This window comes from Manis pentadactyla, chromosome 15 (genome assembly GCF_030020395.1).
Source record: "Manis pentadactyla isolate mManPen7 chromosome 15, mManPen7.hap1, whole genome shotgun sequence".
Classification (NCBI taxonomy): domain Eukaryota; kingdom Metazoa; phylum Chordata; class Mammalia; order Pholidota; family Manidae; genus Manis; species Manis pentadactyla.
The window spans coordinates 40,924,188-40,943,215 of record NC_080033.1 but is presented as its reverse complement, the minus strand read 5'-3'; the positions used below and the strand labels follow the sequence as shown (position 1 = coordinate 40,943,215).

Genomic DNA, 19,028 nt, shown 5'->3' with positions numbered 1-19,028 from the left:
GTTTTCTTTTTTGGTGGGGTCTTTGCCTGCTTTTGTTATTAGGGTGATGCTCGCCTCATAGAATGAATTTGGAGGTGTTTACTCCTCTTCTAGTTTTTGGAAAACTTTAAGAAGGATGGATATTAGGTCTTCTCTAAATGCTGGGTAAAATTCAGTGATGAAGCCATCTGGTCCAGGGCTTTTGCTTGTAGGTAGTGTTTTGATTACTAGCTCAATTTCATTACTGGTAATTGGTCTGTTTCTTCCTGGGTCATTCTTGGAAGGTTGTATTTTTCTCGAAAGTTGTCCATTTTTCTAGATTATCTATCTTGTTAGCATATAATTTTTCATTGTGTTCTCTAATAATTCTTTGTATTTCTGTGGTGTCCATAGTGATTTTTCCTTTCTCATTTTTCATTCTGTTTATGTGCATACACTCATTTTTTTTTGATAAGTCTAAGGGTTTATCTAGTTTGTTTATTTTCTTCAAGAACCAGCTCCTGTTTTCATTGATTCTTTCTATTGGTATTTTTAATTTTGTTTCTTTCTTTCTGCTCTGATCTATATTATGTCACTCCTTCTACAGACTTTGGGCCTCATTTGTTCTTTTCTAGCTTCATTAATTGTGAACGCCTTAGACTGTTCGTTTGGAATTGTTTTTCATTCTTGAGGTAAGCCTCTATTGGTATGTACTTTCCTCTTAGAACTGTTTTCCCTACGTCCCACAGATTTTCGGGTTTTGAGGTTTTGTTTTCATTTGTCTCTATATAGTGCTTGCTTTCTGCTTTCATTTGGTCATTGATATATTGATATTTAGGAACATGTTGTTAAGCCTCTATGTGTTCATGGGCTTTTTTGTTTTCTTTGCATAATTTATTTCTAGTTTCATACCTTTATGGTCTGAGAAGCTGGTTGGTACAATTTCACTCCTTCTGACTTTACTGATAACCTTTTCATGGCCTAGTATGTGGTCCATTCTGGAAAACAATCCATGTGCATTTGAGAAAAATGTGCATCCTGCTGCTTTTTGGTGGAGTAAACTGTAGATGTTTGTTAGGTCCATCTGTTCTAATGTGTTGTTCAGTGCCTCGATTTCCTTTCTTATTTTCTGTCTGGTTGATCAGTCCTTTGGAGTGAGTAGTGTGTTGAAGTCTCCTAAAATGAATGCATTGCATTTTATTTCCCCCTTAATTCTGTTAGTATTTGTATCACATAATTAGGTGCTCCTGTGTTGGGTGCATAGATATTTATTATGGTTATATCCTTTTGTTGGACTGACCCCTTTGTCATCATGTAATGTCCTTCTTTGTATGTTACTTTCTCTGTTTTGAAGTCTGTTTTGTCTAAGTACTGCAACTCCTGCCTTTTTCTCCCTACTAATTGCATGAAAAATCTTTTCTCATCCCTTCTCTTTTTGTCTGTACATGTCTCTGGATTTGAAGTGAGTTTCTTGTAGGCAGCATACAGATACGACTTGCTTTTTATCCATTCTGTAACTCTATGTCTTTTGATGGATGCATTCAGTCCATTTACATTTAGGGTGATTATCAGTAGATATGTATTTATTGCCATTGTAGGCTTTAGATTCATGGTTACCAAAGGTTCAAGGGCATCTTCTTTACTATCTAACCGTCTAACTCAACTCGCTTATTATGCTAGGTCAAACGCAATTAAAGGTTCTTCTTTTTTTCTCCCGTCTTTCTCTTCCTCTTCTTGTCTTTATATATTAGGTGTCATATTGTGTACTCTTTGTGTATCCCTTGAGAGACTTTGTGGGTAGTTGATTTAGCCTTAGGAACACTTCCATTTAAAGCAGTCCCTCCAAAATACACTGTAGAGATGATATGTGGGAGGTAAATTCCCTCAACTTTTGCTTATCTGGAAAATGTTTAATCCCTCCTTCAAATTTAAATGATAATCTTGCTGGGAGGAGTATTCTCGGTTCAGGGCCTTTCTGTCTCATTGCATTAAATATGTCATGTCACTCCTTTCCGGCCTGTAAGGATTCTGCTAAGAAGTGTGATGATAGCCTGATGGGTTTTCCTTTGTAGGTGACCTTTTTTCTCTCTCTGGCTGCTTGTAATACTCTGTCCTTGTCTTTGATCTTTGCCATTTTATTTATTATATGTCTTGGTGTTGTCCTCCTTGGGTACCTTGTGTTGGAAGTTCTGTGCACTCCCATGGCCTGAGAGTGTTTCCTTCCACAGATTGGGGAAGTTTTCAGCAATTATTTCCTCAAAGACACTTTCTATCCATTTTTCTCTCTCTTGTTCTTCTGAAACCCTTATAATGCGAATATTGTTTCATTTGGATTTGTCACACAGTTCTCTCAATATTCTTTTATTCCTAGAGATCATTTTTTTCCTCTGCCTCAGCATCTTTGTATTCCTGTTCTCTAATTTCTATTTCATTTACCTTCTCTACCTCATCTAATCTACTTTTAAATTCCTCCCTATGTTTTTGAATATTTTTCTGTAGCTTTGTGAGCATGTTTATGATTTTTATTTTGAAATCCTTATCAGGAAGTTTGGTGATTTGAGTTTCACTTAGTCCCCTTTCTGATTGTTTGAGGGATTTTGATTTGTGACAGATTCTTTTTCCATTTCATATTTGTAATAATTCCTATGTAATAATTAACTTTGTGCTGGCAGCACCCTCTAGTGCCCAGAAGCTCTAGTCTCTGGTGCTGCCCAGCCCTTTGAGTGATGGTGTGGGTTACAGGTGCATGGCGCCAGTGCCTCCCAGGAGGAAAGAGTCTTTCCTGCTTCCAGGCCTCAATGCCTGCCTCCACTGGTAGGACCAGTGGGCTGAGCATTGAGAGAGGCGCCTCTGCGTTATAGCCCTGAGTCTGCCGCAGGGCCACCCTCTGGCTAGTCTGGCTCAATGGCGGGGCTAGCAGGTTTGCAAAGCAGTGCTGTCTTGTGGGAAGGAGCCGCAGGCTGCGTATTGCAGTGGGGGGTCTTGGGGCTGCATTGTCAGCCAGGGGGATGGAGTGCCTGAAGCTCCTGAATGTTCCCAAACTGCTGGCCTGAGTGTGTCAGGATCATTTTTTTCACCCTGTTATTTCTCCTGAAGAGCAAGCTCTGTGGAACCTTCCTTAGCAGCCCTCTCACTATTGAAAAGTCTTTCAAAGTGCCTGACTTTTCTTTTGTCCCAGAGCAGCCAGTTGTGAGTACTTGTCCTCCACAAGTGGCTGGAATTTTTGTCCCTCTGAGTATCCTGCCCATGTTTTCTTTCCATCCACTCTAATCTCCAGAGCGACATGTAATGTGGGTTCATGCTCCCAGAGTAGATCTCCAGAGTTGGGTATTTAACAGTCCCGGGCTTCAACTCCCTCCGTGCTCCATTTTTCTTCCTCCTGCCGACGACCTGGAGTCAGGAGAGCTTGGATCCTCCTGGATCACAGCATTGCTACTTTATCGTTTTCCATGAGGTGTTCTCTTTTTCCCAGGTATCAGCCGTCTCTTACAGTCTTCTTTCTGGTCGCTCTCTCAGGATTAGTTGTATTTGCTGTATTTTCACTTTATATGTGGTTGCACGACAAGGTTTTTGTCGCACTTTTCAGGCCACCCTTCTGTTTAATCTCCTACCTTGCTTTTTGTGTATTAGTATAACTTTTGGAAAACATGTTTCTAGATCTATAAAATGTTTATATTGTTTGACCAATGTTTCCTTTCCTGGATATTTCCCTTCATTTGAATTTATCCTTAGGATAAACTTATATCACAAAGACTTACTTTAGCCTAATTTATTTAAAAATTTTAAAATAATCTAAAATCATTACTTAACTAATAAAATTATGCATAAATTGAAAGTATATTTTTTGGTTATTGCAGAACCATACATCTTTCATATTAATAATAACACTGCAAGTAACTTTTATCCTATAACTAATGTCATAAAATTATATAGGGTAATGAAGATTTTAACGTAGTATAAAAAATTTTAAGTTGATATGGTAGGTTGATGGACTCATGAGTGATTTCTTTTTCTGGTTTTCTATACTTTAATGTTTGTACAATTTGAAAGGTGACAACATAAAACATTGCAAAAAAACATTCAAGTAATAGCTATTAAATTTTACAGAACAGTATGGCTATTGACACTCCAAGAATTAGAAAGCAAACAAGACCCTTTAGTGCCATAAAAGATGAATTTGCTGAATTATTTGAAGCTGAAAGTGAAGGTGATGAAAAGCCCAAACTCCGGAGACCCTGTGATCGTTCCAATGGCTATGGAAGAACTGAATGCTTTAGAGTCGAGAAAAATCTGCTAGGTTATGGGTAAAACACTATTTCTAATATTTTTTACCACTAGTCTGATATATAAAGTCAGAGAGAGTATATACTATATAGTATATTTTTAATCTTCTAGAATCAATCAAATCTCTTTTTAAAGTACCTAAATTTATATGTTTAACATATGTTTAATAGAACAATGGGATGCCCCTGTTTTAAATTTAAATGCATCACTGTCACATTCCTTGTTCTCATATTAGCATATCCAGTAATGTAAAATGGATAATGCTGTTGATCATTATTGAATAAAATAAACTAGAAGTTACTATACCATGGCTCTGTATTTTACTCATGGGAGAAAATATTAGATGTAAACCCAATTGATGACAAAATGTTTTCTTGGACTTTTCAAAACTTTTATCTGTTAACAGTATTCTCTAGAAGTTAGCATTAATGTAAATAAATACACCTCTTCAACCAGATGGGGCCGATGGAGAGAGATTCTGTCTCATGGCCGTTTTAAAAGGCAGCTAAATGAGGATGATGTAGAAATAATTTGCCGAGCACTCTTAGCATTAATCCCTTATTCACTATCGAGGAGATGAGAAAATGAAAGGCTTCATATGGGATCTCATTACTCCAACTGAGGATGGGCAGACACGAGAGCTACAAAATCATCTAGGTAAGAACATTCTTGTTTTCTTTTTAATTTTATTTTTAGTTATGAAAAGTACTTAACCTAGTACCCTATAAAAGGTTCAAGGATTACAGGTAATGTTAAAGATCCCTTAACCTTCACTGTCAATTCAAGTTCCAATTTAGAAAATATCAGTGTTAATAGTTTGGTTGGGTTTTACATATTGTCATCAAACAATGTGTCCATTTCTAAGTTGGTGACAAAGAGTAGGTCTTAAAGGTCTTCCCACCTGTATTTGAGTAAATCTATCTCATTTTTTAAATGCCTGCTTAGTAGTTTATAGTATGGATATTCCATAGTTTATTTAGCATCTTCCTTAGTGATGAGCATGTTGCCAGTTTTAGATAATTGAAAAACAAGTTTCATTGATGATCCTGGTACATTGTTGAACAAATAAATAGTAGAAGAGGAGGACATAAGAGAGGCCATCTGTAAAGCAATGGTTCTCAACAAGACACGATTTTGTGTCCCAGTCCTTCCTCCATCCATCTTGGTTGGAGAACCTCCAACCAAGGGTTCTCACAACTACGAGCACATTACTGGCATCTAGTAGGTAGAGGTGAATGATGCAGTGAGGCACCCAAAAAGGAAGAGCTATGCTTCTCAAAATGCCAAGACTGAAAACTCAACTATAACCTACAGGAGATTTAAGAGTCTTCAACCAATTACGGTGCAGGCCTTACTTGGATACTGATTGAAACAGAAACCCAAGGAAAAATTTTTTATTGTCTTTATTATTAGATAATTGTATATTGGTATGCCACATACTAAGGAAGTGTTACTGCATTTCTTGGGGCTGATAGTGGAAGTGTAGTTTGGTGGGTTTTTTGGTATGTTTTGTTTAAGAACGCCTTATTTACTTATTGCTGAAAGATATTTGGATATCTATTAATGAAATTATTGATATCTTAGATTTACTTCAATATAATATGGGAAGTTGGGGAGTGAACAGGATATAGATGAAGCAGAGGTGGCCATGAGCCTATAATTATTGAAGTTGAATGATGAGACCTGATGAGTCGGTCATGTTATTCCACCTATGTTTGAATATGCTTAACTCCATAATTAAAAAATAGATAGGCATAAAACCTCAGAAGTAGAGAGAATGGGAAAGGAAGTAACAAAATTCTGGAACTTGGCAGCAGATAATCTATCAGTGGTAACTGACTTAACGAACCAAGGAGAGTTAAATCCTAGGTCAGCAGTAAGAAAAGGCAACAACCACCTGATATGCTTCACAGATTTGCCCAGAAGCTTCGGGAGTTTGTGACATAAGGGAGCCTGAAAGTTGGAGTTAAAGGGGCTTTGACGGAAAGTTCTTTAGAACAGGTCAGATCACTAAATACCCTCTTCAGTTCCACGTAGCCAGAATCAAGAATCATGGAAAGTGTATTATCTGGAGAGGGTAAAATAGAAGATCTCTGGGTTGCATTGGTAGTTGAGGTATGGCGCTACTAAATGGGGATTAAATGAATATATATATAATTGGTAATGCCATCCTTAAGAAGAGTAAGGAATTTGTTTGCTGAATCTGACCAGGCCAAATCTTAAAGATAATGATGTAATAAGAAAAAGCCAGATTGCCCTTCAATGAGTTCAGTCAGTAAGCTTCAACCATTCAGACTACCTGTCAACTTTTCTTTTTTTTTTTTTTTTTTTTTTGGCTTTTGGCTTTTGGGTTTTGGTTTGCCATTCGAAATGAACAAACGACCAAAGATAACAGACTTCTGAGGGAATTCTCCGACATGAGAGATAGATACTAAAAACAAAACATAAAATTAACTTGAAAGAAACAAGGACTAAAAGGAGAAGACAACTTTTTTAAAACTATTAATACCTTCAGAGATAATCCAAATTACTTGTTATTTTGAAAAAACAAGTGCTATAGAAACATTTAAACCACAGTTGTAAAGTATAAATATGTTACAAATGAAATTAAGATTAAGTGATGAATATGAGAAATTTTGCTAGTGAGAAGTTTAAAAATGTAGAACATATATGTTATTAGGAAAATTTTTAAATATGCACTGTTTTAGTTTCCAAACTGACAAGGGTGAAGAGGACTTAGTTACAAAAATAGTATTGACATAACAACAAATGCAACTTAATGTGAAAGGCATTATTTGGGATAAAAAAGGAATACGACATAATAAAAAAAAAAAGGCCAGTCTGTAAAAGAAGACATAAAAAGTATGAATGTGTATGCACCACACAAAATACTCCCAAAGTATAAAGGTAAAAATTACCAAACTTTAAAGGAGGAATGAACACATCGAGCTTCTCCTTACTATTGTAATAGAACTTTCACTGGTAGAATAAATCAAGGAAAAGATTGGTAACTATTGAAAGGAGGAAACAAACTGCTTTATTAATAATTGTGAAAAATTATAAGTGAAACAACTTAAGCGTGATTTAACATTAATTTGGTAAAGCCAGCCATACAACAAATTTTTACACAGCAATTAAGATGAATGAATTAGAACCTCATGAATCAGCCATTATAAATCTTTAAAAAAATGAGAGTAACCAGTTGCAGAATTACTTCTGTTATATAATGCCTGAAAACTTCAGTACTAAATATTTCTCCAATATAGACGTATAAATGTGTATCAAATACAAAAAACAAATTCAAGGAAGTGATTATGCTTGGAAGGAAGGAGAAAATTAGACTCCAGCTATGTATATTTCCTTTAATAAAAAACTAACCAAATAGGGACTGTGTTAAGATTAAGAGTGGAATACTTTTTTCTATTTTTGAAATATTTTACAATAAAAATATTAAACAAATAAAACAAATTTAGCTCTCTTAAGCAGGAGCTCACAATGGCTAAACCTGATCTATTTTATTAGTAAAATCCATTATGAAAATCAAGAGGCCAAAACTTAACTGTTTGTAACTAGGGAAGCCAAAAGCAAAGCTGAAGGACAGGTTCTAGCTTTTGGATTTTACATTTGGAAAAAATGTGTTTTAGAACAGAAAGGAGATCAGAATGATTAATTTGAGACAGAATTGTTGAGAATTTGGAGGAAATTGTGTTAATGTGTGTGTAAAAATCACATTAACTGACTTCGGCTAAAGATGGCGGCATGAGTAGGTTAGCAGAAATCTCCCAAAACTGTATATATTTTTAAAATACAACAAGCACAACTATTCCTAAACAACAGACCAGAGGGTACAGTACAACAGTCAGGCTACATCTACGTGTGCAAGAACTCAGTATCTCATGAAGGGGGTAAGATTCAAAGCCACGGCTCAGCGGGACCCGAGCACTCCCCTCACCCTAGCTCTCTGGCGGGAGGAAATGAGTCAGAGTGAGGACGGAGTGGAAGCACAGGACTGCTTAATAACCAGCCTTAGTAATCTGCACCAGGAGTGCAGACACACATTGCATGGTGTGCTGGATATTAGAGAAACAGAAGGGTAGAATCTGAGACAGAGACTGCGAGCCTGTCCCCACAGCCGGCTCCCCTGGCACAAAAGAAAATCGAGTGCTTTTTAAAAGTCTTAAAGGAAGGAGGGCTCAAGAGCTGAACAAAATTGTGCCACCACACTCAGCCCAGCAGGCTGGAAATCTTGAGAAACTTCAGGCCCCCTAACCCCTGGTGGGTAAAGAAGCCCCAAAGCACCTCACAGTAATAAGCTGCCTGGCATTCCTTCCCCCTGGCTGGTGCTACAAGTAACCCAGCTGACCTGCCACAGGTGCAGAGCAGCTGGGAAGTGGCCCCACCCACAGCAACCACACAGAGTCTCCTCCTAGCGTGCAGCTAACCGGGACAGGCAGTGGAAGCTGGCGCAAGGTCCGGAAGGCACAAAGGCTCACTGTTCTTGCAGAACACACCCGCAACTTCTCAACATAAACCTTAACTGGCCAGAAGAGAATGGCATGATCTATTTAATGCAGTGAAACAGAAGGGCTTTGAACTAAGAATACTGTATCCAGCACGATTATCATTTAAATTTGATGGAGGGATTAAACAATTCCCAGACAAGCAAAAGTTGAGGGAATTTTCTTCCAACAGAACACCTCTACAGGGTATTTTAAAGGGTCTGCTCTAGACGGAAGCACTGCTAAGACTAAATAGATGTCACCAGAGAAAATGAAAACAGCAAAGAAAGCTGACCAACCAAATACTAACTAAAGGCAAAAAATAAAATCAACTATCCACAAAAACAAAGGAAACACAAAAGAGTACAGAATAAAACATCTAACATAAAAAATGGACGAGGAAGAATAAGAAACGAGATAAATAAAGAATCACCAGACTGTGTTTATAATAGCACAATAAGAGAGATGTTAGATGGTTAGATAGGAAAGATGCTACCTTTGAAGATTTCCGAACTATGAATCCAAACGTGCAATGGCAACAAGTACCTATCTATCGGTAATCATCCTAAATGTAAATGCAGTGAATGCACCAATCAAAAGACAGAGTAATTGAATGAATAAAAAGCAAGATCCATCTATATGCTGCTTAAAAGAGACTCACCTCAAACCCAAAGATATACATAAGACTAAAAGTGAAGGGATGGAAAAAGATATTTCATGCAAACAATCGGGAGAAAAAAGGTGTGTCAGTACTAGTATCAGACAAAATAGACTTCAAAACAAAGAAATGAGATAAAGAAGGACATTACATAATGCTAAAGGGGTCAGTCCAACAAGAGGATATAACCATTGTAAATATATATGCACCCAACACAGGAGCACCGACATATGTGGAACAGATACTAAGAGAATTAAAGGGAGAAAGAGAATGCAGTGCATTCATTTTATGAGACTTCAACACACCACTCACTCCAAAGGACAGGTAAACCAGACAGAAAATAAGTAAGGACACAGAGGCACTGAACAACACACTAGAACAGATGGACCTAACAGACATCTACAGAACTCCACACCCAAAAGCAGCAGGATACACATTCTTCTCAAGTGCACATGGAATATTTTCCAGAATCGACCACAGACTAGGCCACAAAAAGAACCTCAGTAAATTCAAAAAGATTGAAATTCTACAAACCAACTCAGATCACAGAGGTATAAAACTAGAAATAAATTGTATAAAGAAAGCTAAAAGGCTTACAAACACATGGAGGCTTAACAACATGCTCCTAAATAATCAATGCATAAACGACCAAATTAAAACAGAGATCAAGCAATATATGGAGACAAATGACAACAACAGCACAAAGCCCCAATTTTTGTGGGACGCAGCAAAGCCAGTTCTAAGAGGAAAGTATATGGCATTCCAGGCCTATTTGAAGAAGGAAGTAGGATCCCAAATGAATAGTCTAAAGTCACAATTATTGAATCTGGAAAAGGAAGAACAAATGTGGCCCAAAGTCAGCAGAAGGAGAGACATAATAACGATCAGGGAAGAAATAAATAAAATTGAGAAGAGTAAAACAATAGAAGTAATCAAAGGAACCTGGAGCTGGTTCTTTGAGAAAATATACAAAATAGATAAGCCCCTAGCCAGACTTATTAAGAGGAAAAGAGAATCTACACACATAAACAGACTAGAAATGAGAAAGGAAAAATCATGACAGAACCCACAGAAATACAGAGAATTATTAGAGAGTACTATGAAAATTTATATGCTAACAAGCTGGAAAACCTAGGAGAAATGGAAAACTTCGGAGAAAAATACAACCTTCCAAGACTGACCAAGGAAGAAACAGAAAATCTAAACAGACCTATTACCAGCAACGAAATTGAATCAGTAATCAAAAAACCACTGAAGAACAAAACTACCAGGCCATGTGGATTCACCACTGAATTTTACCATACATCATAAGAAGACATAATACCCATTCTCCGTAAAGTTTTACAAAAAATAGAAGAGGAAAGAATACTTGCAAACTCATTCTATGAAGCCAGCATCACTCTAATACCAAAACTAGGCAAAGTTCCGACCAAGAAAGAAAATTGCAGACCAATATCCCTGATGAACATAGATGCAAAAATACTCAACAAAATATTAGCAGACAGAATTCAAAAATAAATACATCAAGAGGATCTTTCATCAAGTAGGACTCAACACAGGGATGCAAGGACGGTACAAAATTGGAAGATCCATCAACATCATCCACCACATCCACAAAAAGAAGAACAAAAACCACACAATCATCTCCCCAGATGCTGAAAAAGCATTTGACAAAATTCAACGTCCATTCATGATAAAAACTCTTAACCAAATGGGTATAGAGAGCAAGTACCTTAACATAATATAAGGCCGTATATGACAAACCCACAGCCAAGATCATACTTCACCGCGAGAAGCTGAAAGCTTTTCCTCCATGATTAGGAACAAGACAGGGATGCCCACTCTCCCCATGGTTACTCAACATAGTATTGGAGGTCCTACTGGCAATCAGACAAAACAAAGAAATAGGAGGAATCCAGATTGGTAAAGAAGTCAGACTATCCCTATTTGCAGATGACATGATACTGTACATAAAAAACCCTAAAGACTCCACTCCAAAAATACTAGAATATCGGAATTCAGCAAAGCTGCAGGATACAAAATTAATAACAGAAATCTGTTGCTTTCCTATACACTAACTATGAACTAGCAGAAAGAGAAATCAGGAAAACAATTCCATTCACCATTGCATTGAAAAGAATAAAATACCTAGGAATAAACCTAACCAAGGAAGTGAAAGACCTACATCCTGAAAACTACAAGCACTCCTAAGAGAAATTAAAGAGGACACTAACAAATGGAAATTCATCCCATACTCTTGGCTAGGAAGAATTAATATTGTCAAAATGGCCATCCTCCCTAAAGCAATCTACAGGTTCAATGCAATCCCTATCAAAATACCAACAGCGTTCTTCAATGAACTGGAACAAATAGTTCTAAAATTCATATGGAACCACAAAAGACCCCAAATAGCCAAAGCAAATACCATGATCAAGTGGGATTCAACACAGGGAATAATAAAGCATGTGGCACCTCAATTCCCAACTTCAAGCTCTACCTCAAAGCCACAGTAATCAAGATAATTTGTTACTGGCACAAGAACAAACCCACCGACCAGTGGATTAGAGAGTCCAGATATTAACCCAAACGTATACAGTCAATATGATAAAAGAGCCATGGATATACAGTGGGGAAATGAGAGCCTCTTCAACAGCTGGTATTGGCAAAACTGGACAGCTACATGTAAGAGAATGAAACTGGATTATTGTCTAACCCCATACACAAAAGTAAATTTCAAAAGAATCAGAGACCTGAATGTAAATCATGAAAACATAAAACTCTTAGAAAAAACATAGTCAAAAATCTCTTGGACATAAACATGAGCAACTTCTTCATGAATATATCCCTCCAGGCAAGGAAAACAAAAGCAAAGATGAACAAGTGGGACTGCATCAAGCTGAAAAGATTCTATACAGCAAAGGACATCAGTAGAACAAAGAGACATCCCATAGTATGGGAAAATATACTCATAAATGACAGTTCTTTTAATGGAAGCTCTGGCTCCCGGCTGCTGCATTAACCAGGGCAGTGGCGGGCCGGCACCAAAGCATGCGAGGATGGGAATGTGGGCTCAGCCTGGGACCGATTGTGACAACCCCAGGAGGTGGGCAGGGGCCAGCCGCCCAGAATCCTTCTGCCCCGACCAGGGCATGTCCCCACCGCCAGGTGGCCCCAGGACTGGACTGGGGCAAGACACAAGGACACACATCGTGTGGGTGCGCCTGGCAGAAGCTTTCCGGGCACTGAGACAACACAACACACTGACGCTGGGAAAAGATCGCACTTTTTATTAACGGTATGTGACTAATAAATACATAACTGCAGCCAATAAATTATTACAAAAACTAGAAATTTATTAGAAAACTACAGTTAATGTGGGGTGGGAGGTGGTGATGGGGTCGGGAAGTGGGACCACTGTATTTCAAGTGTTAACGTCGTGTCTTCCTTCTAGCAATGGCTCTGCCAGCACGCTTCTGTGGAGTCTCCCTCTTGGCACTAGGTTGCAGCCGCTGAATTTTGGCTGGGGGGCAACCTAGTTCTTCGTCTGAGAACGAGCTTGTTGAAGGTCTCTTGGGAGCCCGCCTGGAGACCGGCTTCTCCACTTCCATCTTTGTTGGGGTGGGCACCATTGCTGGGGTGGGCACCTTTTCTGGGGTGGGAATGGGTGCATCCCCATAGCAGCGGTAGGCTCCAACCAGGCAGTACGTCTCCCCGTGCCAGCTCACCTGGGTTTCACCACGCCCTTTGTAGAGGACGTGGTGGTACCCAGGTGTAGGTGAAGGGGAAACTGCTGTTGCCGCTGCTGCTGCTGCTGCTGCTGCTGCTGCTGCTGCAAGGAAAACCAGAACTGATCAGTCACTTCTCCTGTACACAATGTCCTACCAGTACCATCCCTCTGTCATGTCTCTCTCAGTTTCTGGCTGAAGCCATTCAATCTGCTTGGCATCTAAAACCCAGACTTGGCCCATCACCTCTATGAATCCCCTAGAGAAGCGATGTTGGCTGCAAAAGCAATTCCGTGGAGGCTGTGGCAGCAGGAGACCAGGAAATCTGTTCCCCATTCCCAGAAAAAAACTCAACCTGAAAATTATTGCAATCAGGATCCCCTCCATCTCTCCCTTCCACAAGTGAGGAAGCATTTGTTAAAGCCTGTCACTTCCAAGGCGGTTTTAGTGGAAATACCTTTCATGTGTTGGAAAAAATAATCTTACACGAATCAGTTAAGAACCCCTCTCCCTTTGAACCCCATTTGTGTTGCCTTTTTCAACCACGCTGAACTCTAGCCCTCTGATACTTTGATGTAGTTTTGAAAAAGGCCAAATCAAAGCAGAGTGACCAGGAGGCTCAGGTCAGGATGTGGGTACCTAGTCTAGGCTCACATCAGCCAACCTCTGGGACGTCTTTTCCTCAGCCGTTAGGTCTAAGTTTCCCTTTATCACTCCAGTTGACTCTTCTGCTCTTCCCATCGGTATGACACCCTTTTGCCTGCTACTCAGAGGCTCAGTCTGGGATGTGTCTGAGGGAACCCATGTGGACAGCATCGTGAAGGGGCCCAGGTTGGAAGGTTTGGTAATGAGTGGCCCTCAACAGCTCTTCCTCAAACTGCTCCGTTTACACAGAAATGCTCTTGACTTTTGCTAGGAGGCTAACCATCACACTGGCGACTGTGCTGGTCCTAGAACAGGCCAGCCTCATTCCTACCTCAGGATCATTCACTTGCCATTTCCCCAAGGGTCTGGAAGGAAGCATTTGTAGCCCAAAGGTGGAGGGACGGCTACATTTATAAAGATTAGTAACTTTCTGAACGCTTGCCCAGGGATGACATTTCACTTGCCCTCAGCATTGAGCAGGAACACCGGGTATTAGTTAACAGCTGGGGTAGTTCTGACATGTTGAGGGCCAGCCCGAAAGGAAAAGCCAGGTGGCAGCCAGGTGAGGCTGTGTGCCCACCAGTGACTCTTGTACAGATGCCCCGCCTCAGCCTACCTGCTGTGCAGCCCTGCCAGGGCACAGAGGATAAATCACGCTGGATATAGAAGATGCGGTCACACAGCATGACAGCGATGCCTTGCTCAGGCAGCCAGACTGCTGTCTGGCCTCAAACTGCCACTATGTTTGTGTGGTCCCGCTGCCAGGGCAACAGTGAGGTCATCGATACCCAGTGAGGTCACATACGGAACCTTGTGACTTGATGGACAGGCTTCAGGCTCTCTTGCAGAACAGAGCAGGGTTGAGGCAGAGGGGCACCCTACCTGGCCCTTCCATCTAGGCCTCCCTATCCATGCCTTAGTCAAGTAGCCATTTCCTGTGGAGTGTACCTGTGGGCTGTCACAGGAGGGCAAGAGGCCCACATTGTGAGATTGGCTTGAAGGGCAAGATTAACCTAAGAGACAGCCAGGGTGTTTGGCACTGAGCCTAAGGATTCCACAGTTGGAAAGGCAGAGATTTGTGTGGACTAGGGAATCAGGGAAGGCTCCTTGGCAGTGGGCCTGAAGGGAAAGGGGAATTGGGACCTATGGAGAGGAGAGGGAAGGCACTCCAGGTGGGAAAAATAAAAGCAAGGACAAGTTCTTCTTAACCTTGCCCTGCCCCAAATGGTAATTCATAGAACCTTTGTGACTTTACAAGTAAGACTTCAAGAAACCAAGAGGTTAAGGGGCCTATAGATGACCCAGGCAATGGAAAGGTGTTCTGCTCAAGGGTAGACTTTCCCCTTGGGGCTCTGGATGTATAGCTGATAGGAATGTGGGGAGAATCTCATCACATTTCAAAGTCATGCTGGGAGGGACATTACAAGTGCTCTATGGCAAAGTGAGGGGCCTGGGTGAGTTCACAGAGTGGGAATGAGAGCCAATTTTAATATGAATTTTAAAAACTCATGACACAATGACATCATACAGTGACAACCTAATCATTACGCTCCTCTCCCTCAAAAAGGATAATCATGTCTATCCGACCACCATGAAAGGATACGTGGGCTCAGCGGCAGCCCAGGTGAAAAATAACATCAGCACTGTACAGAGATGTTACTAAAAGACAATTTAGTTCTGTTCAGAGGGGGAGGAAATGGACAAGTGTCTTTAGCCTGATGAGACCCACCGTAAGGAGCCACGTTTGGGAGGCAGCCTATGATACAGTGTGTCCAGGAACTTTCTAGCAATGAGAGATAACCTTCCTCAGGAGGGGGCTCCCTGTCACTGACCTTGAATAAGCAAAGATGGGACATTGTTTACTGGGGGTGTTGCAGAGGAGGTGTACCAGGAGGTAGAGACTACTTGGGCTCTTATTTTAGACGATGGGCAACCGGTGGAGAACCACAGCACCTTCTCTCTTAATTTGCTTGTATCAGTGTAGTGTGTGTATGTAGACATTTTAGGTCTGGCCTAAATAGAGCAGTCTACATCTGGAAGTGATAATCTGTGAAGGGGACGGCTCTGGGGGTTCATCCTGGCAGGTGGACAAGCCTGAGACCACTCAGATTTTCCAAAGCTCCAGAGAGAATGCATGTTTGGAGTATCCCTCTGATCAGGTGAGGGTGTGATGATACCGCCGCAGTATCTGGCCAGGCCTCCAGGGAAGGCAGAACAGCATAGACGAATGTTGTAGCAGCTTTAAGAGGGCTTCAGACTCGGGGATTCCACAAAACAACTTAAAGATACTTTAACGTGGATTCTTTGGTCAACTGTTAACCCAGATCTGGAGTGGGGCTCAGAAATCTTTTAACACTAATCGGGCTTCCTAGGCATTTTGGCCACTTCTCGGTATTTATCTGAAGGAAATGAAATCACTAACTCTAAAAGATCTCTGCACCCCTATGTTCATTGCAGCATTATTTATAATAGCCAAGATACGCAAACCACCTAAGTGTACATTGTTGGAGGCGTTAGGCAGGAAAATAGATATGAGCGGGGTGGAAAGAGAAAAAGGCCAGAAAGTCCACTAAAGAGACTGAAAATTAATCAATTAAAGCTCCAGAAGCCGGGAGCAAGTTGGTTTGGAATGTTTGAATATTCCCCAGATAAAGGAGGGTACCTCAGCATAGCCCATGTCTTCATTGTGTTAATCATGCAAGCCCAGCTGTAAACAACTTAGTAAAAGGCAGGAAAGATTCCATCTGGAAGATTGTATTTTAATACCCAGAAAGTTAAAAATGTAAGATTCTAAACTTACTCTTTAGCAAACAGACAATAACTCAGCCCACTTTGTGGGCTGGGCAGGCAGCCTGTTTGATATGCTCCCTGACCAAGACTCCGTGTATGGCAGAGAGAAATCAGAGGAGGAAGTTCCTTGTGTTAAGTTAATTCTAAGTATTCAAAAAGCACTTAACAAGACTGTACCTCCAGCCCCTAGTCACAGCCCTAAAGAATCCTTAAAAGGGGGTATCCCCAGCCTTTCGGGGCACTCCTCTCTCTGAGGTCACCCAGACTTTCTAAGTGTGTAACCTTTTAATCTTAAACTTTCTGTCTCCAACCTTTCAGGGCTCCTCTTCTTGCTGAGGTTGCCTGCTTCACTTCTCTCTTTAAATAACTTTAAATAAAACTTTTACTCTGCTTCACTATTGTCACTGTCCTTCAATTCTTTGTTGCGGCAGGGACAAGCACCGAGGAAAATACACAACACTCCCCTACCAGAGGAATGGATAAAGGAAATGTGGCATATGTATTACATATACAATAGAATATTATTCGAGCATAAGAAAGAGGTAAATCCTGCCGTGTGCGAAGCATAGATGAATTTGGTGGACATTACACTAAGTGAATTAAGTCGGTGAAAGACAAAGACTGTAGGATCTCATGGATATGTGGAGTCTAAAAAAAGAAAAAGAATCCAAACGCATGATGCATAAACTAGATTGGTGACTGTCAGAGGTGGGAAATTGAAAGGGTATCTCGCTGGGACCCTCTTTACCCCAGAACGAGTCAGGAAACGGGCCCACGCAACAGATTTTATTATCTGAAAGAGAACATGGCTGACCCCAGAGAGAGGGCACAGCAGCTCGTGGGTGAGGAAGCTTTTTTAAGGAGTTGGGGTAGGGTGTGTTCTGCATTGGTGATTGGATCTTATTTATTCACTCATTAAGCTATTCATACACTCACATATTCAACAACTGTTTAGTGAGTACCTACTGTATGGCAAGTCCTTTGCCATGCACTGCAGATATAGTAAGGAACTAGACAAGCATGCTTTCTGCCTTCACAGAGCTTGTTAACCCTTGAGGAAAGCAGATCTAGAGCAAACAATTGTCAACTGTGAATATATTTTAAAAAAGAAATTCAGGGAGCTATAGGAGTGTATCACAAAAGACCTTCTACAATAGCATCCCCCCTTCTCCAAGAGATAGTCACCAACTTGACTATATGAAGCTGAAAAGATTCTGTACAGCAAAGGACATCATCAATAAAACAAAAAGACATCCTATAGTATGGGAGAATGTATTCATAAATGACAGATCTTTTAAAGGATTGACATCCAAAAAAAAAAATAGCTCAGGCACCTCAATAAACAAAAAGCAAATAATCCAATTCAAAAATGGGCAGAGGATCTGAACAGAAACTTCTCTAAAGAAGAAATTCAGATGGCCAACATGCACATGAAAAGATGCTCCACATCGGTAATCCTCAGAGACATGCAAATTCAAACCACAATGAGATATCACCTCGCACCAGTAAGGATCGCCCCCATCCAAAAGACAGACAACTACGATCGTTGGCGAGTTTGTGGAGAAAGGGGAACCCTTCATACGGTGCTAGTGGGGATGTAAATTAGTTCAACCGTTGTGGAAAGCAGTATGGAGGTTCCTCGAAAACTCAAAGTAGAAATAGCATTTGACCCAGCATTTCCACTTCTTGGAATGCAGCAGCCCAGTTCAAAAAAGACATGCACCCCTATGTTTATCGCAGCACTATTTACAACAGCCGAGAAATGGAAGCAACCTAAGTGTCCATCAGTAGATGAGTGGATAAAGAAGATGTGGTACAAATACACAATGTAATATTATTCAGCCTTAAGAAGAAAACGAATCGTACCATTTGTAACAACAAATGGATGGATCTAGAGTGTATTATGCTCAGTGAAAGAAGCCAGGCAGAAAATGACAAGTATCGAATGATTTCACTCATCTGTGGAGTAGAAGAACAAAAAAAAATTGAAGGAATAAAACAGCAGCAGACTCACAGAACCCAAGAATGGACTAACAGTTACCAAAGGGCAAGGGACTTGGGAGGATGGGTGGGAAGGGGGGAGGGTTAAGGGGGAAAAGGGGCATTACAATTAGCAGGCATAATGTGCGGTGGGGGGCACGGGGAGGGCTGAATAACACAGAGAAGACAAGTAGTGATGCTATAGCATCTTACTATGCTGATGGACAGTGACTAATGGGGTGTGTGGTGGGGACTTAATGATGGGTGGAGTCTAGTAAGCATAATGTTGCTCATGTAATTGTAGATTAATGATACCGAAGTAAAAAAAAATTTTTTAAGTCATATTAACTCATCTTGGGTTTTGGTCAGTATCATTACCATAATTATTTTAAAGATCTCTGTATAGCCTGCACAGACCTTTGAAAGTTTTCAGAAATTTCTTGCATTAAAAATGTTTCAAGTTGCAGGTCTTTATACAAATCACCTCAT

The 19,028-nt window shown here is 40.3% G+C and overlaps 1 protein-coding gene across 7 annotated transcripts in view; it reads left to right on the top strand.

Annotated features, from left to right (window-relative positions):
* The window catches only part of LOC130681006 (chromodomain-helicase-DNA-binding protein 9-like), a 91,611-nt gene that overhangs the window by 64,711 nt on the left and 7,872 nt on the right, over positions 1 to 19,028 (top strand). For 2 of the 7 annotated variants that reach the window (XR_008994041.1, XR_008994040.1), the window contains exons 3-4: positions 4,066 to 4,262; positions 4,699 to 4,899. The exons of 4 other annotated variants lie outside the window; for them this stretch is intronic. The gene's annotated coding sequence lies outside the window, so the exon portion shown is untranslated. The remainder of the gene's footprint in view (positions 1 to 4,065; positions 4,263 to 4,698; positions 4,900 to 19,028) is intronic. One more of the 7 variants, XR_008994042.1, reaches the window with a different exon arrangement.